Consider the following 27,391-nt stretch of genomic DNA (forward strand, 5'->3'; position numbering starts at 1 on the left):
ATGTACAACATCTAAACAAAATGTATGGGATGTTTTAAACAAGTTTCGAAGGACTTTGGTATTCTATGCAGTTGAATGCATTTAACTATCATTGTTTCTTTAAAAAATATTTAGACTGTGGAGACCTAGTAGACTTATGACTCAGACCATGTAGTTCTCACAGAGGGTAGCGCATTTGCTGAAATTAGTAGAAACATTTGCTTACAAGGAATGATCTGTAACCGTAGTTAAAATATGTTACTGTCCAAGAAGTTTTTTTTTGATTTTCATCTGAAGATGAAGACTTCAATTTGGAAGAAAGACCACGTCTGTACAGACTTGAATTTTATACAAAAGTCGTCAGATCATTTAAATTGTAAATAGTACGTGAAATATATCCAGCCATTGACTTCTACAATATGATACTGCCATTAGGCCTCTTCAAACCAATTATTGTGAGCCAAGGCCTTATTCTCCTCCGTCGTGCCAGTTCAATTTAAAAGGAAGTAGGATGAGTGTGAAATCCTCATGCATGGGATAATGGGTGAAAATCACATTGAATTGAAACTCTTTACCAAAGATCGCCTCTTATCTGCACATATTGCCAGTGTCACAATATTGTCCAAAGATTTATCGTACACAGTTTTTTTTTATGAAGTTACTGCTGAAATTGCATATTTGCGAATGAAAATGACAGGTTTGTTTTCCACCGGCGATCAACTTATCTCCCCTGGTTAGCCAAAGCAAATTGGCGAGCAGCGGAAACGTTGGACTAGCAATTCCTCTACTAACAGAAGGTGCCTTATCGTATCACAAGTGCCAAGTTTAGTAAGATCTTCAACAAAAGGGACTCCCATCTAACGTAACCGTGGCATAATGGAGTCCTCAGAACATCGCTTAGCTTAAATAAGGCGTGCATCCAGCCTCAATTAGCGTGCCAGAGAATGGGAGACTCGTTAACCTGCTTTTAAACTTGAGCAGGCCTGTACAGAACCATGTTCTCTTTGCTTTATTGTGTCACACTTTTTTAGGTGCGACTTTGACCTCTCTGTGTAGCCAGCAAATGTAGCAGATTTAAAGGCTAACACTTCTGGAGTCAAACATAGGCAACATAATTCACCTTAGTAAATGGGATTGACGCATTGTCGTGACTACTTCGTGAAAGAGCCATGATTCTGCCACCATGTTCCAAAAAAACAAACAAAAAAAAAACAACCCAGTCATTCAGTGAATATGCATATAAAATCTTTTGTAACTATACTAAAATACACCAGCCAAAGTGCAGTTATCTGATTCTATCTGAGAAGCAGACATCTGTGCTTTGAATTCCAGGAAACCATAGCTTGTCGTTATAGCTACACGTACCGCTATTTTGCTGCCTCATTTTCATTGGGAATTTTTTTTTTCATAAAGAAAGTTCATTTTTCTCTGGACCAGTTTTTCTGTCGGTAAAACAGCATTTTTCCGTGAGGCCAGTTATACTACGCTTAGCTTACATTAGACAAGACTTGGGTTTTTTTTTTTTATATAAATTTCTAAATGGTTAGTTTTGTAAGACATTATATCCCCTCATTTCTGTGTGCGGTTTGAGAACGGTGGTGTTGTAAGTATCTAAGTTCCTGATTTGCGTTTTTCCTCATTGTTTTCATCACAACGTCGTTGTCAGAAATATTCACGTAGCTGCAAAGCTGTGTGTGCCGGTGGGCATAGGCTGCGTTTGTCTAGTTATTTGTTTCAGTGCACTTCGTGTCAATAGATTTTAACTGAAGCGGACAAAGAAACGATTGATCTGTTAAATGGGTACCGGAAGATGAGTGTTGCACAATTTCACCGAAGCCCAATCAATGTTTCCGGCTTGTCGTTAACTAGATTTGAAGAAATATCCATATGTATTTTTACAGAAGTTGACTCATTCAATATGTTGTGTATGTTCAAGCGGCGAATTTGTTTGGAAAATAATGTATAACTTCGCCAGCTTGACCAGGGTTGGGTCTTCGGACGTGCTGGCTGTAGACGTTTCTTCAGATCTAGTCAGCAACATGTTACTATACAGACAACCGTTACTAGATCTATCTTCACAGTGATATCAGATTATGACGTCTTTCCAATTCAGAGTCACGGTCTCCAGCAGTGTTGATGTGTTTTTATGACAAAATCTTTTACATCTAGGAATCCCTGCTGCTCAATATTGCTGCTTTATAAAATTCCTTGCCAAAACGATTTTTCGAGTCTCTTATGGCTTATTGTTTCCGATATGTTGTTAAAAATATGCTCAGAAAACACGCAAACTTTGACCTTCCATTGCGATTTTTCTTTGTTTTACCAGCAAATGTTTTGTTATAGGATATCTGTTGATAACTTGTTCATAATTCTGCATGATTGTTTTGCATACTTTAACTGCTGTTTGTCTCTTTTTGCCTTCTTGTAGTTATCAACATTGTTAACTTATTGGTTGGTACTACGGAAAGCTGCTCTCTCTTCTGGTATGTTGAAATGGACAGCAACTCTTTAATACCAAATTCACAGCTCAGACATACTGTACTTTTGTATTTTCTCACCCTGATGATATTAATTCCTTATGATTTCAAACGCGGTATCAAAAGAAATCAAATAACCCTTTCAATAGCATTTCTCAACCGGACATCAAGCGTTGGACTCGCAATATTTCAATAAAATGCCAGAAATCGAAATTTTGTATTGGTTGTCTGATTTTCTTTTCCTTTCAGCTTGTATTCTTAAGTTGTTGAGTTTTGCCCGTACGTCTGTATGTTAATCTGAAAGTTTACTAAGGCATGAGTCTAGAATTTTACTTCTAAAGAGAGATAGACAAGCTCAGGCTAGTCGTAGCCTAAGCTGTATGCTAGGTATGTTACATTTAATCAAGCGTGACGACGCGGTTAGGGTTTAACACAGGAAGCCTGATCTCCACTGTCAGCCAATCGGGATCGATTCTGTATCCCTTTAAGAGGGTAAGTCTCGTGACTGGGTGGTTAGGATGCTTGTCTCTCAGTCGCCAGGACACACAATGTGGGGGACGTAACGCGGTTGTGAACAGGGAATTTCTAGATTCCCCAGGCGCTCAGTGTTCGTGGGACCTCGCGATAATAAGCGATTGACGACGTTCGTGTGGCAGTCTGACGTTCATTAAAGATCAGTTGTCTTCAACCAATATGGTGTGTATAACTGTACGTAACATGTGGGGAAGTTTGTCAGTAACAGTTGGATGGATTTCAAAGAGCACTTAACCTGCGGATGGCTGTGGGTCCCCCCATGCTCTTTCCGGTTTCCTCCTACCATAATGCTGACCGCCGTCGTAGAAGTGAAATATCCTTGAGCACGTTGTAAAACATCAAAGAAATCAAATAAATGCCAAGGACTCTCCTTTTTCCCCATCCGCAAAACTGACCACTAATTGCCAGCAACTTGCGAATGGTCATGGGTTTCTCTACTGCCTGTCCGGTTTCCTTCCACGACAATACTGGCCGCCGTCGTATAAGTGAAATATTCTTGAGTACGGCGTAAAACACCAAATAAATAAATAATCCTGCTGCTAAAACTCCACATGAAAGACAGAATTAAGACAACTAAGGTTTAACAGCACATTGGCAACGTTACAGCCATACCGTGCCGACCATATGAAAGTTGCTATATCCTTCTTTAGAAACATCAGTTCTTTTATTTGATTGTGCTGGAAGGTGCTGGGAGTGTACACAATGAAGATTTCATTGTCCGCTGCGATCTTAGACTCTACTTCATAGTAACTTGTATGGCCGGCAGCTTTGGCAGATTCATGTTGCTGGGCATGCTTTTGTAAGTCACGTGTTCGTTGCTTTTGATGAAAATCACGTCACCTTATATGAAATTATAACCCAGATTTCGTCGTTCCCGAAACAATTTCGACGAAATTTTTTTGAATTTTCCGTCGGCTTTAACCCATCATTTAGCTTAGTTCAAAGTAAACAGCGTGTGACTTTATTTTCTGTCTAACTGTGCTCTCTGAACTGCTGTGCGCTCTAGACGCCCAGAGCACTTATTAATGAGAAGCTGTCGTTCTCGTGGCCGTTTGCAAACACAAAGGCCCAGCTGAAATTGCCAACCAGTTTATGCGAAGACTATTAAAGCACGTTTGCCCTTTTCGCATTTGTCTACACCTCCCTCACGTGATCAATTATAGGATTAGCTGATCGGTATGGATCATGCCATCGTCTGACCAGGAGAGGGAATCGTGCCCAGGTCTGATGTGGTACCCAGGAAGTCTAGTCCATTTCGTGTGGCAGGAATTGGTAAACACAGCAGGAGTGGTGTCGGGTTCATGTAGTCACGAAAGATTCGGGTTTTGTCCTCAAATATATCAGTTCATTGCCAATATGAGTAGATTTTCTTAGACTTTCTCATCCAGCAACTGGTGCCGAAACTGAGTAAAGAAAGCCAAACCAGCAACAGAGTTAGAGGGTAACATTTGGTTGTTTGCATTGTATATTGAATAAGGCTGTGTATTGGTTGCAATACAGAAAGTGTAAACAATGCAAGCTTTCTAGATCGCATTTGGTCACTTGAGTTGCAGTTGGATCTGGTTTGTTAAGTATCAACGATTTGTTGGATTGTCAGAACTGATCGCTTGCTCTTTTCCAGCTTTGTTTTTTTCTCCATTAGCCAAAATGGCTCATTTCCCTAGTGGGGCACATATAAAACGAAATGGCTTATTTCTCTTGTGGACCATACTTCAACAGAAAAACCAGATTTACTTTGTGTAGCATACTTGTACTTCAGCCTAATTGTTTCATTTTCCTTATGAAGAATGCCTCTAGCAAACTGCCGTATTCTCCTTGCGCGACATATACCTGTACTGAAATGCTGTATCCTTCTTGTGGAACATACCTCGAGTGAAATGCCGTGCCTCCTTCGTGGTACGTAGACCACTGAAATCCCGTTTACCACGCATGGAACATATCTCAATTTTCAAAATTGGATTGTCGGAAATGATGGCGTGCTTTTTTGCAGCTTTGTTTTTTCTCCATCAGCCAAAATGCCTCATTTCCCTTGTGGGACACATATAAAACGAAATGGCTTATTTCTCTTGTGGACCATACTTCAACAGAAAAACCAGATTTACTTTGTGTAGCATACTTGTACTTCAGCCTAATTGTTTCATTTTCCTTATGAAGAATGCCTCTAGCAAACTTGCCGTATTCCCCTTGCGCGACATATACCTGTACTGAAAGGCTGTATCCTTGTGGAACATACCTCGAGTGAAATGCCGTGCCTCCTTCGTGGTACATAGACCACTGAAATCCCGTTTACCACGCATAGAACATATCTCAGTAGAAATGTCGTATCCCTCCTCGTGGAACATACCTGAACTAAACTGCCGCATAGTATCCCTTGTGAAGGTTGTCTCAACTGAAATCGCGTTTTCGAAATCACAGTCGTAAAACGATATTCCCCGTATGCGGCATGAAGATGGTTTCTCAATTGAAACCGAATTTTCCTATGCATAATATAAACTTTTAAAAATAGTTTTCTGAAAGTTAGCCATAAAGCTGGAGACTCGGCATATACAAGTATATAAACAAATACTGGAGACAATAACACAATTAAGGTCAAGGTCGGACAGTTGGAATACTGGAGGACGACTACCACCTCCGGTGTAGTAAACAGAATTGCAGAATGGTAGCTTTGTTCTAAGATACATCTTATGCGTAGGTGTTCAAATTTGGTGTAGCTGACACACGTCAATCACACGCCCTTTTTACATGAAGTTGTGAATTCTGTGATTGACAGAGAGTAGTACCCGCCCATTAAACTAATGCCAGGTGTGCATTTTCTCCAGGCAATCGCTATTTATGCACAGTTACATATGTTGTTGAAGAGCTTAAATATAAAAGGAAAAAAAGTTAATGCGTGGACAGAATGAGAGTCAAACTGAGCGATTGATTTATTCTCATGTAAAGTCTAGACGTGAACTTGTATGACATCATACACGCTTGGCCATAATCAAAAGGGTATACCATAATCTATCTGGGTGATTAAATTTCACAAGGACGTTTAGTCTCGTGATAGATCGTGCGTTCCTATGTATCTCAAATTAAATCGAAAGTTTGTTGTCTTCCGATAATAGCCCAAACAATTACTTTTCAAAAAATAATACCAGCCTCGTCTGTGCACGTGTCTGTACCATTCAAAATCGGTAAGAAAAGCTCGTACAATTTATAAAGCGGGTCGTTTAAAACTTTTCAAACTTTAGAATAATTATGACACGATAAAGAGTACAGGTACAACAAGTCTGATATTTACTTAAACGCAATAATTTGAGTTATTCTGGGAAAATACTGGAAATTTGATTGGATCAGTGCACCAGTCCCTCCGTGGCCGAGGTGGTTAGCGCATCACAATGACCCAGGAGCCTCTCACCAATGCGGTCGCTGTGAGTTCAACTTATGATACCTTCCTCCCCGGCCGTGCGTGGGAAGGTCTGCCAGCAACCGACGGATAGTCGTGTGTTTCCCTTAAGGCTCTGCCCGATTTCCTCCCAGCGTAATACTGGCAGCCGTCGTATAAGTGAAATGTTCTTGAGTACGACGTAAAACACCAATCAATCAAACAGATAATAAATATATATCGTTCTGGTAAAGATCAGAGCCGATACCGGCATTTTTAGCCTAAAACTAGAATTTCTTTATCTGAGCCGAGATAATCATACGATTATTATTGTTGAGCAGAGTGAGCTATAAGCTATACACCAGCTTATTGATGAAGGGCATTCGATGCTGCCCTCGCCCTTTAATTTGTATTATGTATGGCCATGCATATTCATGTATATTCCTCCGGCAGCGGAAGTGAATCACCTTGTACAGCCCAGACTGCCAACGGGGAAGTAACATGAATATGGAAATTCATTCATAAGGTCCGTTTTCGTCTTATTTACCTTTCATTTTAATGCACTTAAAATACTTTTGACACTTTCCATATTCAGTTGTCCTGTCGTAGGCTATACTTAGCATATATATTATCGACTCTGGATATCTGGCTGGGATGATTTCGTTATAGGTCTAGAGTTGTCTGTGCGCAACAACAGTGTTTCAATGTCGGGAAAAAAGTAGCCCAACATCTTCCGCCGAGGTTACATAACATAGGCTCAGTTAAAAGGAAATGCAGGGCGTTTTACGTAACACGTTTTGCATACATGTTTTTATCGTTTTGTTTGGCAGCAACGAGGAAAAGAGAGAAAAAACTTTCAGAAAAAAAGCACAAAAACACAATGAGTATGTGTTGACACACCGGTCAATCCAGAGCTTCTGTTTTCTGTAAGGAGTCTTCTGCCAGACTGAGGAAGACATTCCATGCGCATGAAATTTCCACCAGTCGGCACGCAGCCTGAGCATCTACGGCCGAACTCCTTCCAAAAGCATCTGGTTCCTTGCCTAGACGTGCAGATGTATGATGCAGATTTGCACTAGATATGATTCCCTAAGGATAGGCCAGTACCTTTACAGTCTGTGTTTCATTTCCGCCTGGAAAACATCAGCAGGGGAAGAATTTAATTGGAAAACGCATCGATATATAAAGGAAGACGTTTAAGGTGGGTCTCAGACAAAGTTATTACTTTCTTTGATTGTTTGTGTGAATTATATATGTGTCTGTACTGTTCTGTTAGGAGACATACCTAAGAACATATGGTATATTCTTTCAGAAGATTGATCTTTTCATCAATCTATCCTGTTTTGCGTTTTTTACAGCCCTTCTCACAGGTTAATCAAGGTATATACCTGATTTATGTCACGTCTCTAACTAGAATTTGTGTGTACTTCTTTGAGTTTTGAAATACATGTTGACTGGCTTCTTTCCGATAACAGATTTGCCAATTTCTTTGGATATCCAAAGGGCTGTACGTGATGACCACAACTGCACAGTGTGTAAAATGTGCATTAATACCATGCATTCTAGATAAACTGTGTTGAGATAAAATGTGGCCATATAAAGCGTGATAATAAAAATGTATAGGATTAAATGTGTTGGGATCAACCGAGTTGAGATAAACTGTTTTGAGATAAAGTGTGGTAACATAAAGCGTGATAATATAGGAATTGCCCATAGATATGTTGATATAAACTCTGTTCTCTGTTGATATCAATACAGCATAATGAAGTGTTCAATCAAGAAGGCTAATCAATACTTTTGCGCAAATCGGACAGTCTTTTTCATCAGCTAGATGCTCATGCAAACAAGCACGTCATGCTATCTGTTACATTCGTTGATGAGCATAAAATTATATGTGAACAAGATAGTTTGTTTAAAAGTTCTTGCGTTGTGTCTGTCAGAGTGTGCAGTTGTATGACCCAGCATCACATATATTGTTTGATGTACTTTAAAACAAAGGGGCTGTTGGGAAAGCTGCAGATGTCTGCCATTGTGAAGTTGTTTACCTGCCTAGCCTATGGCGTCTGACTGACCTTTATATTATGCCTGGATCTAACGGGTTATATCAACGTGACCTTCACCTCCAGATGTTCTTCTTTAAAACCACGCAATATATGACGTTAAACAATCACCTGATCTTGTGCTCGAATATTCGAAACAAAATGTTTAAATATCCATTGATAGGTATAAAATTGACTTAATTCCCGCCAGAATTATTTTTGTAAGCTCTCGCATATATGAACAGTCCAGGTAAGTCCAGGTATGTCCAGGTATGAATATATGAGTTAAATGTTTATACAGGTATTTTCATGTGAACTTTTCACCTGCTAATTACCAGTAGGTCGCTTCGAATACGAGCTCTGTCATTAAAACTTCTCATGAATATTAAAAGGCGTTGATGCTAGTGCGGATTCGAATCGCCTTCATTGATTACACCTGCCGTCCTTATCGTATATAGCCTACAACAGTAATATATGGAATAGCACAATTATCATTGACGAACATGTGCAATCATTAGTACACATGTACCTGTGATAGTGCATACGGACATTGTACTGACAAAGACTGTATTACCAGCTTTTAGATATAGAGTATAGATGTTTATTGATAACCTTTGACCCTATGTTGACTGATTATAAGGAGGAACCTAACCCTAACCCTAACCCTAACCCTAACGAAGATATACTAGGATCAAGAGGAAATCTGTTAATTGAGGGTTTATATAGTAGCAATCATCTCTGCTTTTGGTTGCTTTGGTTGAATTTATTTGGAAGTACATGTACGTCTATTTTGCTTAACTAAGATCACATGTCCATGTATTTTGTGGTCAGTGTTCATTAATATTTTATGTGAGCCCTGCAGTCAGCCACTTTGTGAGAAACAGTTAGGTTTGGAAATCGTAGAACAGAGCATCTAATTGCCACTCCAGTATATCAAAGGTATATACCCAAGCCACGGTATTACTGTCGCTGTTTGCGTGAAACGCTTTATTCCATGCACGATCTCTGACCGGCCGTAAGTGGGAAGGTCTGCCAACAACCCGCGGATGGTCGAGGGTTTCCCCGGGCTCTGCCCGGTTTCCTTCCACCATAATGCTGGCCGCCGTCATATAAGTGAAATATTCTTGAGTACGGTGTAAAACACCAATCAAATAAATAAATAAATAAATAAATCTCCGAATGGAGGGCAATGAATGCGCGCTTTCGATACAAAATATGCTTAAACCAGTTTTAATTAACGTCATTTAATACAGTATGGATACTCACGTGGGTTTGTCTTACGGGTGGGCTGGTAGTGTGTTTTGTGGGCGGGGGGTATTACTCTACAGTATATTTGCAGAAATTTCACAATTTCAAGAAACTTGTCTTAATATATAACCACTTGATTTGATATACAAACAAGAAATACCTCTTTACAACAGTAACTGTGTTTTTTGCTCATTGAACTCTACCGGGACCCCAAAACGCTTTGCACGGTTCCCGCGCCAAGTCCCGTAACTATGGGCGTTTCGTAATTTTGAGGTCAAATTACTCCGCCGACGTCTTTGATTCAATGTCAAGATCTCAAGACTCTCGACAACATGCATGGGACGTTGTATACATCGCGATGGTTTGATGCAGCACACAACGTACTATCCTATGAATGTCTGGCAGTGTTTGTGCCCGTTTGTCTCATGCGTCCCTCATGATGTATAGCACACGCCTTAATACCTAAGATCGGAGGTAGATCTTATAACCGTATCAACAGACAACGTCAACTGCTAAACCAGACTTTATCTGTGTTGGCATCATCTGTAACATACGCCATGCTGATCTCGAGGGATAATGCGGAAGTAACTGCATAATGTATGACTTAACCAGACGTGCAGATATGGTGATTCAATACAAAACGCTTACCTTTTTTCGCCACTTGTGAGTACAGGTACTACATAAATTTCACACGCTTCCATAGAGCTGTAGTCATTTTTAGATTCCTTATATTTTGTGGTACTAGTCAAATAAACGAACTCCACGAGGTGAGATCTCTAAACTACATGTACAGTGTATGCCATATCCGGGCAATGCAGACTAGTAGCACTTTGCAGTCCCATTTGCAACCTGTATGCTGTATATATTGTACTATGTTTGATCTACGGTATTTCTTATGTTTTGCACTACATTTCAGGTCGGTTTAGAACTTACATCGGCCTCGGTGCAATGCAGCTGTTTAGCCGTTTCCATGCTTGTTAATATTCTTGTCATTGCATAAGCGTAGGCTTCATTAGATTTGGGTTTCCTCCTTTTGATTTATGCATCATACAAATAAACGTCACAAGCGGATAGTTTGTGTAAGCAGAAAAGCATAAAATGCAATGTCCACGAATGATGAATGTTAAAATTTACAATTTCTTCGTTTTGAATTAGACGCTTCAGCTCTACCGGTGTACTGTGTTTGCGGATTTACTCTGCATAACTGCATCAGACTTACAGATGAGGTTATGGTGGTCTTATCTCACTATCCCACACATCCATCATATATCAATAGACAAACTTATATACATATTGGTTTCTTCATAACAGCCGAAGTGCGGTTAAGATTGATGGATAACATTTCTGTCTACGCACAGTTAATCTTCAGCGACAAGACAAGTTTGCAGTGTGTTACATTTGCCGGCCTGAGCGTTCTTATATAATAATAATAATAACAATATATTCGCCTGATATTCATGTTGAGATTAACCCGGGTCGAGCTGATCATATCAGCTACATATGGTTTTCTTTGTATAAAATATATCCTATAAGCCAGTGTTCCGGCTCTCACCAGCTGGGCCTTGCATGCCAGTAATCAGTTGAGGCCAGCAGCTCCCCGTTAGGACGGCATTGTTGATGATGCTGTGGGAGAGCTGCTTTAAAGCGCTTTGTTAAACTTCATAGCATGTTTAATTTGGCAAATGCTTTAACGGATTCATGAAAAGTAAGTGTAAAAAACGAAGATGGTGACTAGTGGGAAATAAAGAAAATTATGCATACAAAATATATTTCAAAAATTTCATTTCGTCAAAATTACCCCTCGATTTTATACATATTGTTCGGAAAAGAAGTTAAAGATGAACTGACCACCTAAATGCCATCTCAGTTCTCCCTTCTCAGAGTTGTTTTGACAGTTTTCTCCACTGCGCGGTACTTAAATTCGGACTGACCACTGGGGCCTTTGGAAGACTGTAGTTCCAAACCATTTAACCGCACAAGAATAAGTTTGGTAATGTTTTCACTACTTTTATGTGTTATGACACCTCTTAAAGCGCATATTAGGACATAAAAATGGTGAAATAGCCTTTAGTAACCGTTTACTGTTAATGACTTGGTGGTTCATGGAGTCTCCATGGCCAATAGACCGGCCATGAGTTCGAATCCTAGATCGGCTGGCGTGGTTTTGAGTTTTGTCAGGTACATGTACCTGGTGATAGATGGTGGTTTCCCTCAACCATATGCTCAGTTTTCATACATATATTTAATTATTTATTTATTTGTGTTTCAAGTCGTATTCAAGTATATACTACGGCGGACAACATTATGGTGGGAGGAAAAGGGTAGAGCCCGGGAAAACCCAAGACAATCATAGTGTGTCACACCTGCCCACGTACTTTATATCTATAAATCTCAGTTGCGTTATGTTTGTAAAATATCCGTACCGCATAAAACATCCATCAAATGTACATCAATAGATTGTATTGGTGGGAGAGGCATCATGTCATAGAATTCTTGCAAACTGACTGTTACATCGGTGAAATGCCCGAACATTGCAGCCCGCCATCAGACACAATACTGTCGTGAACAGAATGACAGACATCCCAACTCTTCGCCCATCTAAACTTACCCGGGCGACGACAACAACATTGTCCACATCTTTCAAATTAAATCTACGTCCCCTCGAAGAAGAAAAAAAAGCCAATCCCATCTTCGGAGTATTCAATAGAGATTAACTAGAGTGCGTTGATCAACACCCTTGGTATGGAGAAGACAAACAGTGTGGGATGTCACAGTTTACCGAGAGCAAGCCTACCCCAAGACAGAAGGGCGTTCAATAGGCGCAAAAATACGAGAGCTGGGACGAGCACTGTAAGAGTGTGCTAGATTAGAAATCGTTATATAGGAAGATCTGGGTTAGTTCTTCTGGCAGGAGGATGGCCGAGACTGCTTTAGATCTATCCCATGAGTCTTGAAGGAATGATGTCATATGACTAAGTCCACCATGTGTAAGAATTTATTATTGCTCTGATGACGTGATGTTTGTGGATGACGGATATATTCGTCTGTAGTATCAAAGAGGCCGGGTTCGGCATATACCCGTGCATGTTTTAGAAACGCCATAGCTGGAGCTCTTGGTTTACATTCACGTACAATATTTTGATTTGATACTTACGATACCAAACAGCTGGCATTTGAAAAACGAACAAGCTCTAAAGATTCAAGGTAAGTCATTTTGCAATTCGTAACGACGTTTTGGAAAACTGTGAAGCTGTGATTCATTTTGGCGACAGAACATCATCTATACTTTGGTCTGTCTGTCATGTCATGTGATGTCAGTCATCAAAATTTTATCAGAAGTTTTGTATAAGGCCGATGGGTACTTGTTACATAATCACGCAAGCTCCATTACCTATGGCAAGTCGGTTAAACCTGTACGTATGGTCAGCCGATTATCACATGCCATGAACAGTCGCGATTCTGTGGTTGAAGATCTGAAAGTACAATTTGTATATTTTAACTTAATCGGGATAAAAAAAATGAACCTGACCTCCATGAAGCTGTATGAATGTCAGATGTTTGACGTATTGCGTGATTTTTTTTCTTTCCTGTAATAGGAATATCATCATTGCGGAATAATTTTTGAAAGCTCTTCGTGCGTAAACCAAAAGTCTGCTTTTTATTCTTATGTGTCAGTCTAAATCTCTTGTATATCCATTCTGTTTTGTATTCACGACCTGCAAAACACAAGGTTGCTGAAATTCCACAAAGTAGACGACACTATCGCAAATCACGTGACTAGCTGATCGAAAATCCCTGTCCCCAGTGTACTTGAGATTTGTTCTGGCTTTCAAAACAGACCCACTGTAATCGGTTGAGTATTTACACAGTTCATTTATCCAGCCAACGCTTTCTCTTATCCTTAAGTGGAAGCTCTGTTATCAACTAGGTGGAAATCTGGCATTGTTGATTTTGGCATAACAATGGCAAACGCACCTTGCTGGTTCCCCGCCAAGTTCCTCAAGGCGCGGTTTTCACGGGAGAGCCATCCCGGTTGTCTTATCTTCCTCTTGTTAGGTCAGCGCCGCTCAGCTTTCGGTGCCTCCGTCATATCATCGGGTGGGACACTCAGAGGCCGGTGTATTTACCTTACCACTATGCATCTGTCTCATGCCGGGCGAGAATTCCAGGAAAGCTCTTATTTCGGTGGGTTCTTGGAGTAGCGAATATTAGCTGACTGCCTCTGGTATATTACGCTCAGATGTGCCATGGAATGGTTTAAGTGGATTAACTGAATTTAACGCTCCTCGTGGCTTCTTCGGGTTTTTGATGAAATTCAGGCTTGGACGATTCGGCTGGCGGCCCGTATATCATCATCTCTAGGCGTTGTATGTGATTATAACTGTTCACTTAAGTCCTGGATGGAGAAGTGTATTCCTTCACCTTGGCATTGAAATATTCAAGACCGGTATAGTTATGGATTCAGAGCTATCAATATCTCATGTATATCATTTCTCTGTTAAAAGATTCTTCTTTTACGGAGCAGCTAGCTTTCGTTTCAAATTTTATTGATTTTTACAACAAGATGGCAAAGGTAATTTCACTAATTAAACAAGTTTTGAATAGGTTTGATGCCCTGTGCAACCCTGTCGGGATTGAAATCGACCGAATTATGTCATTAGTTCACTCAGACTCTCCAAATGTCACTGTTGACAATAAGTGGTCAACGAAGCTCACGTGGGTGTTTACGCGCCATAACGTTCGTTGAAGATGACTTATCTTCTAGGAATAACACGTATTGTCCGGAGTAAACCACCGCTACTTGCTATGCACCCGACACTCCGAAAGACGCAAAGCTAAAGTCGAATTATCGTCAACTGGATTTGACCAATGAATTTTTCGGTTCAGGATTTGAACGCGTGAACCGGGCCGATCGCCGAGGGCGAGGACAACGTTGTGTGTGGCTAAATCCGCTAAATCCGATAACGTTCGGATGCCTCTGGTATTATATATATATATATATATATATATATATATATATATATATATATATATATATATATATATATATATATATATATATATATATATATATATATACATGTATGTCGTGCGTATAGTCCAACAATAGAATCAGGGAGATTAATTCTCCGTGAACACGGCTACCGATCGAGTAAATGAATTTTTTGTCGTAAAGATGAGCAAATAACTCCAGGCCTATATAGGTTGGGATGGGATTCTAGTAGAATCAAATTTCTCCAAAATTGCTATCTCCTAGTTTCTCACATGTTCAGGCAAAAAAGGAGAGCTCTTGCAAGATAATTCTAGATGAAAAAACGCAATGAGTTGCAATTTCGGCCTGTGATAAATTTTACCAGCGGCAAACTTCTTGCCGGTAGGTGTCGCTTTGGGAATGACACATGCCTCATGCGGAGCGTATATCCATGAAATCCACTTAGAAGATATCAGGCTTTTGCAATCATGTGGAAGAAAAAGTTGGAACATTTTGTGGGGTTGCTGTAACTTTCCCTGGGTTCTTGCCGGTCAAAGAAACTAACGAGTTTTATGATGAACAAAGAGGTCACAGGCTTTTACTCTAACTACCACTCGTCGAAGGTTACATATTTTTCTCCACATATAAATTTGGCCGTCATCATATATAAGTAACGTTAAACAAATGAAAACAAAGACCACATTGCATCCCTCTATTCTTGGGAGGGCGATGGCACGAAGCGATGACACGATGGTACAGAGCGATAGTACGATGCTAGCATCGCGTCATGGCTTCGTGCCATCGCGTCACTGCTACGTGCCATCGTGCTATCGCTTTGCATCATCGTGTCATCGCTTTGTGCCATGGACGGGCGATGGAAAGATGGTACGATGACGGCCTTATCCGGCTCCCATATAAAACACATGCAAGTGTGTTTTGTGTCCAGTTAAGTGACAGCTATCTCAGGCAGTTCTTGGCGTTGGGCTGTAGGGATGTTTTTCAAGCGATTATGATGTGTTTCGCTTTCTTCATCTTCCCGCAAAGAGCTGTAGACGATAGACTTAGGTAAGCCACCAAAGTAATATACCCTGTGTGTGTAGACAATGAATCGCCCGTTTACGATACAGACGATTACGTAACTTGGGGTGGGTGGGAGTTGACCAGATGATGAATTCTGAGCACGAAAGGGATTTACCTCATTGGCCAGTTACGATCCTTCGTTAAGCACAAACAAATGTACCCGCACTGACTGGTACTGCCCTCTGTGCACATCATGGTACAGTCAGCCAATTAGAAATCAAAACACGGTTTTAGTGCGTCTTGCTATCCGCAGACGTCTGGCATAAAACCCTCGAGAGCAGACATGGGGGCTGTTATACAACTGCCACTGTTTTCAAATTCAGGGCATTAATTTGTAATCTTCAGTTTTCTCTTCAATCTTTGGCAATGCTATTATTGCATATTAACAACAAATGTTTACAAGTCGATTTCCGATTATATCTGACGTCAGTTTCCTCACTTATAAAATTCGTAACAGAGGTACTCATAAAATATCGCGTACAACAACAAACAAAAAAAAACCGAAAAAAGAAAAAAAAAAAAACATAACAGGTAAAAATGAAGCTCTTGCATGTGATATATCCAGGAGAATGACTTGCTAGGGTGAAGCTAGTGAATTGCACGATGAACGAAAACTCAGGTGACTATTATAACGTCATAATTGTACTGAAACCATTAACGCGTGTCATCTCTTTTGACCTTTTTTAAAAAAAGGTACAGTGAACAGTCATAATAAAACATATATATAGACATGCATTCAGTTATGTAGTTTAGCAACTGTTAGTTGTTTCCTGGCAAATGTAAACATAGAAATACGCTGTCAGGGATTTCGGTCTGTATATATATAGATCTTAATTAAACAAGACAAACAATAGTAATACCCTCACGATGAAACCCAGCTGTTAAGTTCAGGTTTGAATTTCCGAAGGAAGTGATGTTCCATATGAAGACGTTTTGTATTATCCTCTGAAAATAATTTTAAAAAGGGTAATATTGAGAATTTAATCATAACTGATATACTCCTCTTTGATGTTAGGTCGATTGGACAAGACACACACAGTGAAGGAAAACAGGCGTCGAAGTAACGACAATGACAAATAGCTGGCGAGGTACGAACATATTAATTCTTTCGTGTCAACGTCAAAAAAAAAACGTAATTCCAGCTGCTTATCCCAATACTCAAGATTGACCCTATCTTTTCCATCAAAGCTGGGACGGAATTAGGAGAAAGAGAAAATTGTTGATTAAAATGCCAACAATGAGTTACATTTTGTTGGTGACGAGTTAAACACTTGTCAAGCTCACCATCTCATATTATAGGAAAAGTAAGCATTCAGATCCGCAATATAAGGCCGCAGTAAGAACTATGTTGGCCTTATGAGAGGTCAACTACAAGTTGAAGTCATCGTGCTGAGGAAAAATAGCCCAGCAAATGTCTTTTGTTTTTTGACGGTTATATATACTGAATGAATTGTGAGTGAAGCGTAATTCTCGATAGAAATAAGCAGGTGCTGTTAGCGTCACTGACCAATTCCACTGAATACGTTCCTGCGAAACAGTGGCGTTAGAGCGATCGTGATAACACCGACGAAATACAGCAGAGGATGGATTACATGTTTTTTTTATATATAAACTTTTTTCTCAAAATTGTAAGAATGCAAAAAGTTTATGTGGAAAAGTTACGGACGTGACTTATTGGACGAATCTTCTCTTGTATAAAATCGGGTTATAAATACAGTATTTCAAAATCATAAGGTTGCTTCCGTTTGTCTGACGGAAAGCAAATGATCATGGTTAAAACGGACCATTTACCAGCTATCACATTATCGTCGCTGCTCTTTGTTTACTTTCTATACTGTATTTATTTATTTATTTATTTGATTGGTGTTTTACGCCGTACTCAAGAATATTTCACTTATACGACGGTGGCCAGCATTATGGTGGGTGGAAACCGGGCAGAGCCAGGGGGAAACCCACGACCATCCGCAGGTTGCTCGCATTCTATACTGTTCGTCGATGCTGTAATTATATTGTCTTCCATCATAACCCAGGATTCTGCTGGTGGGCTAAGTATCCCCGAGGCCTGGTCCCTTTGCTTTGTTTTAATATTATTGTATGTTAAATGTGATAACAACGCAGCAATTGAGTAATTCTACACCAGTGACGTCTAAGAAATAGCAATTAACATCACTTTAACTGCTCTTGTAAATTCGTCAATAGCAGCAACTTATACGCCCCCCTCGAACTGTCATTAAACCGAATAAGGCAAGAAACGCAGTGACTTTTACTAGGCCTCACTTGTCTAGAATTACCCAAATTGTTTTAATGAACAAGCACATGAAAACAACACAAAGGGTACACAGTCAAGCGGGCCTGGTTGATGCTGGGCCTGTAGCTCTATTAGCGATGATTTCAGGTTATACACCTCCGCGTTGTGGTGTCAAACCATCTTGTTCAGATTGGCAGTATCACCATATACTGGTTCCCCACAACCCACATCTCCCACACTCTCTCACGTTGCCAAGGTCTTGCTGGCTGACTCAGCTAGTACTGTCGGATATACATGTATAAACCCACCCGCACAATCGCTGCCACATGGGAACGCGATCCGACAGCTTATGCGCAACAGGTAACCTATATAGCTTCGTGGAAAAGAGCCAGGGTATTCGAGAAGAGAGGTGTGATTACGGAGCGTTTCAGGTTGGATGAGGGTATCGATGCACGGCTGGCCTATAGGTTTTAGGTGTGGTGCAATCCAAATGGTATTGCACAGGAATACCGATAAGTCCCCATTGTGAGTTGTTTAGACGTCCAAGCACGTTGTGAAGTGGCCTATAATTTTGGTAAGTGAGTTGACATTATGGATGCTGTATATTTCATTAAGTGGGGTGGGGTTGGGGGGGCTCCGTGGGTCAGTTGGTTAGCACGCTAGCAGCGTAATGACGCAGGAGCCTCTCACCAATGCGGTCGTTGTGTGAGTTCAAGTCCAGCTCATGCTGGCTTCCTCTCCGGCCGTACGTGGGAAGGTCTGACAACAACTTGCGGATGGTCGTGGGTTTCCACCGGGCTGTGCCCGGTTTCCTCCCGCCATAATGCTGGCCTCTGTCGTATAAGTGAAATATTCTTGAGTACGAGGTAAAACATCCAGATAAATTAATAAATTAATAAATAATATATTTCATGGTGTATGATGACCTAAGAAGTGGTGCTGATGACTTTGGTGTGTTGAATGATGCAGTCAGAGGACAGGTAAAATGCCTATGAACCTTACTCAATTCCAAACGGTTCCCCCCGTGTAATATGATTAATTGATGTTATTATATTAAATAATATGTGTATGAGCTTTTTCATTCAACGTAACGTCAAGCTGCAAAATCAGCAGATTATGCTTACGATACGATCAAGTAATGATCAAATAATAGTATAGGTAATATTTGTATGAGGGTTGATCAGATCAGCATAGTCATGTTTGTTCATTCCTGACATGTGACTGGACCAATTAATGACGTAATAATTGACGAAATTTGCATGAACGTAATTTTTCATTCCGAACATGCGATCAAGGGATGTTCTTATACTATAGGTAATATTTGGTTGACCCTAAATGGCGACAATCCTGTGTGTTCATTAAGCTGCTCTTGTCCGTGATACGATCAAGTAATGACGTACCACTATAAAAATGAACCTTAATCAATTCGTGTCCAAGCTGTTAAGTCAATCACGTATCCGTCTCATACGGTCAAATGATGAAGCACCATCATCTCCCCAGGATTCACGTGAGGAGATCTTAGTCGAATGGAGTGGCAGTATCTGTACTGTTGTTACATGTATCTAACAGTCCCCGTTATGCATGGGTGAATGTAGGCTTGGGGTTTAACGTCGTACTTAACAATTTTTCATACATATGCCGACGAGCCGTCATTAGGTGTGTACCACGTATACATTGTGTCTTCTTATGGCAGGGCGAGTCCATGCGGCCAAAGTGCTGCCACCACTGAAGTATCATGCGAGACATCAGATATGATACCCCTTCCCAGTCCAAACCAGTCCTCTCAGTGCTGAGCATCAAGCGAGGTATCCGTTATGGTTATTTTTATGTACTTATGTAGACATTCCCTTACACAAATTGTATTTTATTCCATGCGGGACCAGATTTAGGGCTACTTACCTCTGTGACAGGCTAAGGAACTACAACTGAAATGAAACTCAAAAGCCTTATACGGAACTGAACGGTTCTTGGATGTTCACTTTTTAACTGTTTACGTGACTATATGAAGTCACTTGCGAAGCACCACGTGGTTTAGTACAACTGTATAAGCTTTCTGCCGCCGTACGTGCAGCCGAGAATTTTAATGTAGGTCTACAATCAATTATAAACGTGCATTATCATTTGACTCACGAGCTGACAAGATCTAATTTGCATACCATAATATATCTGCAGTGTCACATGAAAGATTGCCATCTGAGCACTCATTGTCACATGAGACATCTCATCTAATTAATTATTTCATTCCGTGCATGATTTCAGTATTACAGTAATGACAGCAAGGTGATAATTAGTATCGATCTGGTCATACATAAGTGGTGAATAAGACATGACATTGTGATAATTGGTATCTGACCATTCATAACTAGTGTAGGCAAAGTAGTGAGGCACTGTGCTAGCTGGTATCTGGTAGTATATAACCTGCAAAGTATCGAGGACAAGGTGATAATTGGTAACTGGTCCAAGATAACCTCAAATAGGCTGACTATTTGGCATTTCTGTCTCAATCAGTGTATATTCTACAACCGTTCACAGCCAGGTGTAAATCTAAAAAGTAATGACTCTTATCTAGTCATTATTGTTCATTTTTTACCCTGTAAATGTGGAAGAATTTTTAAACTCGTACCTCAGTCCCCACAACAATGACTTGATAAACTTTTTTTTTAACTTTAGAGCGCAGCAGCGGTATAAAAAAAACATTAAATAAATTGCCTCACTACGGGCCTAATACATGTACAAGATATCCTTGTCGGATAGGTTTCAAGGGAGATATTTGAGGCACATTGGGTATACAATAAGTTCTGAATGTATTTTAGCAGCAGCGAAATGTCGATGTTTACATCTAACACCAAGGGCTATCTGAATGCAATATATTATGAATTAACCAAAAAAAAATGAATATTATTCACTTTAGATGGAGTATCCACCAATCAAATCGAGTCTCCTGGAGGCTTGTTTAAGCCATACTTCCCTGTATATCATTTATTATGTTTAGTCTACAACGGACAAGGAGTATTTACATGGCTGGTAATAACTAATAACGGAATAATAAAGGATTTTGGTGATGCCTTGCATCTGGTAGAGAATTTCCTGTGAGGGATAATACATCCAGAACGCCAGCTGTGTCTGTGGGGTGTGTTTGCTGGATATCAAAGATGTTCAAACTCAGCGCCAGCTATTAACCCGACCCCTTCGGGGTTTATCCTCGGGAAGTATTCCCAGATTGACCTTTACTATTGACCAGACACCAGACGAATACATCACCATACCTCAGCACAGTCACCAGACACACTCCCGGCAGACTACCGGTGATCATTCATCCTCCAACAGGTTATCTGTTCATTTCTCGGGTGTATGAAACGAAGATATATTGTCACGTATAGGCTTGGATGGTTTCCGCTTATCACTTTAGATTGCCTCACAGCTTTTGCTGTTCGAATCATTTCGGCCTTTTTATGGCAACATGAACCCCGAAATGTTTTTGACTATATTAGTAACCATAATCACATTTTCTCAAAACAATACTGTGTCCTTATATCCGTATCATTGTGTGAAAATTCCATTTTTTTATTGATTATTTCCTTGATTGATTGATTGATTAATACCAAAAATTTTTGTGCAAAGGTGGTTATCTTCATGGGTGGAGGAAAGAGGGCTGCAAGTTACTGACGGAGATTCCTACGTGTGTCGTACAGGCGAGCTCACCATAGTTGTGGAATGGTCGTTAACGAAAGGCATAGAATGCAAAATCTGCCCTTCGAATACTGTCGACAGCCTACTGTCACCAAGGTCCTTACAAAAAAGTGCATGAGAGCGGGGAAACCTGCCATATTTCCAAGTAGCAAAAATCTATATGTTATTTTTAAATAAAACATATAGGAAAAGTCTCCTGAATATTATTGATTAGGGTCAGCGACAGACTGATCGACTGACTGGACATGCAGTGAAGTCTCTCGTCAGTATTTCAAGCCTCAGTACTATAAGCCTACAAATGTGTGATCACGCCATAATTCCGTATATCTCTCACCAGTACAATGCATAACTTCTCGCGTAAATTTAGAAACCCAGATTTATTTAAACTTCTTAATTAGGGAGGGACCAAAAATTGATGTCATTAACAATTCAAAGTGTGTGAGATGTAATTACAGAGAGCACGTCTGAGTAGAAGGAATGTGCTCGCATTGAGTCAATTACTACTAATTAACAATATGTCTATTACTAATTGGTGTACATTAATTTTTACCTGTCACGAACAAGGACAAAATTAACATGGAATTCATTTGGACTTCCTTTTAGCTAAACAACTGCATATTTCTATTGATTAATTCCAGATGGAATTCGTCAGTTTTCATCAGTAAATGCTTTTATTTAAGCGCTTTATTAACATTCTTATGAACGTTTAAGAAATCGTTAACCACCCAACTCTTCCTGAAACGAAGTACAGACACTTAACGTCAGCCTCATTCGTACTCACGATTTCAACAACAAGACTTCAAAGAATATAGTAGATGAAGAAATAAGACATGCACGCAAGTTCTGAATATATTTTTATAATGTATAAAACGTTTTAAAGTTGAAATGCACGGTGCGTAACTGCCATTAAAATGGCGAAAACTAAACTATTTTCATCTGTATAGGCAAATTCTTGCTGCGCAATTCGAAGCACTTCAGTAGGACAACATAAGGTGGTCTACTCGGCCGCCACTTTTTTCACACGATTTCGAATATATTTTGAAATTAATAGTAAATTTTTGTAAATGGAGTACCTTAAGTGGCTATTACACTTAAGGTTTTCAGGCGCTTAAAATGATAAGAAAAAAAACTTCAGAAATTATTGTTAAAAAAAAAAACATGCATCTTGAAAAAACCGCTTTTGGAAAAACAAATGTAAAAATAATATTTAAGGTGTTTCTGGGCATGGTTCTTAATCACTTGAAGCACTTGAAGCACTTGAAGCAGACATTGTTTTTTTTTGACTTAATATGATGCATATATTGTTTAAACTATATATGGTTTGACTGAATAACCTTAATTATACATTACAGAGTCGCGTGAGAACGGTTCACTCCTATCTGGGACAATTCTGTTCTGCCACTTTTCGATCTTCCGTACTTCCGCCGATGCACCTGTCTGTTTCATGTTCTGGGTTTTTTGGGGTAAAAGGTAAAGATGATTTGCATGTAGCTGCCTAATAATTTGCCTATACCTGGAATTTGAGCGCGTTGATCCTGTCATATGTTTTATTTAAGAATTGTAAATATCATCTTTATTCTATACACGAACATTTTTAATACAGGTTCGCTTAATTGTAACTGTCACTGTTTTCTTTTCCATTCAAGTCTGCTCTGAAATAATTTGAGGCTTATATAAATAATATATATTGCAAATTCATTCGTGCGTGAAAAATTCGCTCGTACTTTGCTAAGAGTATTTTTGTCTAGGGAAACGCTAGTTGTCAATTAAACGATGTTTGTTTTTGCAAACGCACAGATTCATTGGCTATAAGATTTTTTGGTGATGAACAGAGCTGGACGTGTTTGAACAACTCTGACTACCAGCCCATTATTGTATAAATATCTGAAGGCTGACACTCCGGTTTCTTCCGTCAGTAAATCAGACTGCTCTATACGTGAAAAATGAAAACAAGTTATAGAATTTACTAGAGCGGTTCCGTCTCTTAATGTTATTTCAGAAACTGAACAATTGTCTACCTGCCATGTCTTGGTATAGAAGCTTCTGTTTCAAACTGCATAACGTCTCCCTCGCCTTCCTCTACCATCTGACTCCATGCCATTTTATAGCTATGAATCATACTGGTATATAAGTAAATGTACCTATGGAATGATTTTAAGTTAACATCGAAGCATTATGTTCATTGAAGGTTGTATAAAGCCGAAACATTGATGGCCTAAGTGAAGTGAAATGAAGGTTTCCACTGTTTTGTCTAAAACTAGTTTGTGAAAATTCTTAACTATTCGGGGTAGGTAGTTAACTAATATTTGTTCATCTCTGTAGTCTATAACTAATTTCAGATGGTGCCATTTTGGGTGTCAACTGAGTTGTCAAGACGCTTTTTCTACTCAGTGATCAATCAAACCGTGATCTGAGAATGGTTTGTCCCAACAACTGTAATCTGAGGTGTCGCGCATGTTTTGACGGCTTGGACGTCCGTCTGTCTGTTTGTCTATGTGCATATGTGTGACAGATAACACAAATCCGCGCGAAGATTGTCAGCAATGTGGCACTGTTGGCACTTTGCGAGGTTTCAAATTCACAGAAAAAAGCATTTCAGACGCCGCCAGAAACTTTGTTTTCTGAACGCGACGTTGACAGGCTAATTTAGGGCTGCTTTAGAACACTGACCTCACGGAGGCTCAGGGCGATGTAGGGACTTGCTTCACAAATTAGTTTACTAATACCCTAGGCCGGTGGGGACAGCTACAGCGTGGTTGTTCATTTTACGGTATTTCAACTGCCCTTTGATGTCAGCAATTAACACAGGTGGGCACAACACGCATTTTGTAATTCCGGGCTTGCTTGAGGCCGTCCTGAAGTTTTCGGAAAGGGATATTGGTTAAGTTTTTTCTGCGTGCTGTAGCTAGCAGGCATGACCTGTCAAACGGTATCGTGATTACACGCAGCTAATCTGCATTCCTGACCAGACTTCGGCTTATATCGCTGCACGCTATGACGTCGCCTAGTGCTCAGCAGGCCAGTCATCCGACGTTCTGTCGACAACGAACGAGAAAACAAAAAGCAGTAAACAGTTCAAACAATGCTGTCATTTGACAAATGTTAGTTACATTAAGGCGGCCCTGGCTAGGCCGAGGTGTCTTGTGCTTAACATTTAGAGAGAGCAGCTGTACGGTGCTTTTGTCTTATGTCTACCTGGTCGGATTTACCTGTAAAGGGTAATTATCAGGTAAGTTAAGGAATTGAACGGACGCTTGACGTTTATAAAATGTGTTTAACTGTAATCTAATACAGGTAGTTCAGGTACGCTTCGACTTTACCAACTAATTTCAGCTACATACCCGTCACTATTCCTTTAATTTAAATTTTGATTGAATTCACTGTGAAATGAGAAAGTTTACCAGCCGAGAACAAATAATGTTATATATCAGAATGCATATCTATGCTTTTGACATGCTACCAAGGATGCAATAGTACTGATGCGGTAATAAACATAAGCTATTACGATCTTGGGCCGTTATTGTAAAAAAGCTTTTAATTCGAATATCACATTTTGCAGCTTTCCTCACTCCTCGTACATGGGTTTCCCCCAGGTTCTGCCCGGTTTCCTGCCACTATAATTCTGGCTTCCATCGTGTAAGTGAAATATTCTTGAGTGCGAAGTAAAACTCCAGTCAAATAAAATAAACAAATCACTCCTCGTATCGCCTTCTATGAATGTTTACATCATTTGCGAAGAGTCAGGCGAATGTGAACAGACAAACTTTTGGGAAAATAAGCACTCTATACTAAGGTATCACGCTGTACATCCGGATTTTTCTGTTATTGTTGCCTCTTTCCGTCACGTGCCTATTGAGTATATATATTTAGATTGCTACAAAATCTGCCTTGGTCTTTCTCGTTATTATATATACGCTAGACAGATAATTGTGGTAAGCTATACACAGAACAAAGTGCACACCCGCCCTACGAAAAGTACATCTCGCTAATTCGATCTGTGCAAGACAAACGGATTTCAACATAAACATAGTTTGTTCTATTAAGGAAGGGGAGGCCATTAGGTGATCTGTTAGAAAAACAATCGAGCAAACAAAAACAATATGATTTTTACGTGCATACATACATAACAGGGTGTAGTCGTTAAGTGTTTCTTTACAACTCATTTGTGTCAAAAAATATAGAGAAATTGATGAATGATGGCACGTGCATGAACTTAAAAGCAGAACAATGTCCTCTCCCAGGGTGAATAATTAGTAACACAATTTCAAAGTTGCATGTAACTTGCAAATTCTAAGGTTTTCGGTCCTCGATAATTTACAGTTATGATTTAACAGTTCTACATTTCTTGGCCAAGTGGTTAAGGCGCTTGTGTTTCAATCGCTAAAAACAAACCATGGTCGGGTTCAACCCCAGCTAGTGAAATTATGTATTTTGTTCGTGGGTGACATTAACGATAGACGGCGCATCTGTGGTCGTCTGTACGGTTGTACGTTCGTTGAGGACCAATTTTCTTAAACCAATATGATATGCATATTTATATCTCCTTATCATAGCTCGGAAAGTTGTCAGTAACATTGCCAATGTTCGGTTTCTACCTCCCCCAAAAACTTGCCATCATGGTATAAATGAAAACATATGGAGTACGAATTTGAACTATTCGGCTTATTATTAAATTATGTGCTTCAAAAATAAAAAAAAATACGTAAATATATAGGATGGTCGAGTCAGAGGTTTTAGGAGTGACACCGCAGAAGTGATAGCAGCATAGCTTTTAGCGGTGAAATTCCCCTTATACGCCGATAGAGAAGTCCCGATCAACGATGGAACTGTTATTATAACCAATTTCTCAGCCAAATCAAGTAATCCTATACGTAGAAATCACAAGTTAAAACTTTGCATTTGCACTTGAAACCAACTTTTGAATCACATTATACTGACAACAGTGTTTGTTAAGGAATTGCAATTGACGCCCGAAGCAAAATTAAAGGGAAGTCAAGTGATGAATAGCGAGATGTCACGACCATTGTTAAAACAGATTAGTCATGAGTTTAAATGTAGCTTTAAACAAATAACGTAATGAGGGCTAAGTCATTTATGCTTAGCGTGTTCTCGCAACAGTCTGAGTCATCTGTGAAAACCATGCTCTCGCTACAGGCGACGGTGCATGGACCTTGGGAAATTGGGTCAAGTGTTCGAATCCAGACATAGCTGGTTTGACAGCTACGTTACGTCGGGAGTACCTGCCAAAGTGCAGTGGTTTACACTGGTTTCATCCAGCTTCAACCCTGATCTGTCGTATACATGAACTATTCTAAAGCACGCCGCCAAAAATCACATAAATAAATTCATAAATTCAGGCATGGTACATTATAGGGCATAGATTCTTAATAGCAATTGCAATCTAAACGCAGCTAAGATGCCTATATTTGTAATTGACCTGGAAATTGTTCGAGTATTTTTCGAACACGAGTTTGAAATTTAAATTGGATGTCATGTTCGGCATATCGATTGTTTCACCTGCATCAATGAACATTGATAAAGGTTCTCTCTGAAATGTTACCGATTTTATTTACCATTTATATATTATTTCTTACATATGCCTTCGGGAACTAATGTTTTATATTGTCGCTGGGACCAGCCATTATCGATACGGAACGCCCCTTTATGGATTACGAATGGTATATGAATGTTGGACGTCTTAATCCTACTAACAATTCTACTGTTCTCGCCTCTGTCTATTTAGGCAGCGTTCCAGAA

The 27,391-nt window shown here is 39.7% G+C and overlaps 1 protein-coding gene across 5 annotated transcripts in view; it reads left to right on the forward strand.

Moving 5' to 3' along the window:
- Nucleotides 1-7,494: 7,494 nt before the first annotated feature.
- The window catches only part of LOC135476256 (uncharacterized), a 66,075-nt gene continuing 46,178 nt past the window's right edge, over nt 7,495-27,391 (forward strand). Inside the window, exon 1 of one of the 5 annotated variants that reach the window (XM_064756220.1) lies at nt 7,495-7,558. The gene's annotated coding sequence lies outside the window, so the exon portion shown is untranslated. Of the gene's footprint in view, nt 7,559-12,827; nt 12,849-13,753; nt 13,830-18,500; nt 18,519-23,002; nt 23,105-27,391 lie in introns of those variants that run through there. The other 4 variants (XM_064756221.1, XM_064756222.1, XM_064756224.1 and 1 more) reach the window with 4 other exon arrangements.

Source organism: Liolophura sinensis, chromosome 10, assembly GCF_032854445.1.
Source record: "Liolophura sinensis isolate JHLJ2023 chromosome 10, CUHK_Ljap_v2, whole genome shotgun sequence".
Classification (NCBI taxonomy): domain Eukaryota; kingdom Metazoa; phylum Mollusca; class Polyplacophora; order Chitonida; family Chitonidae; genus Liolophura; species Liolophura sinensis.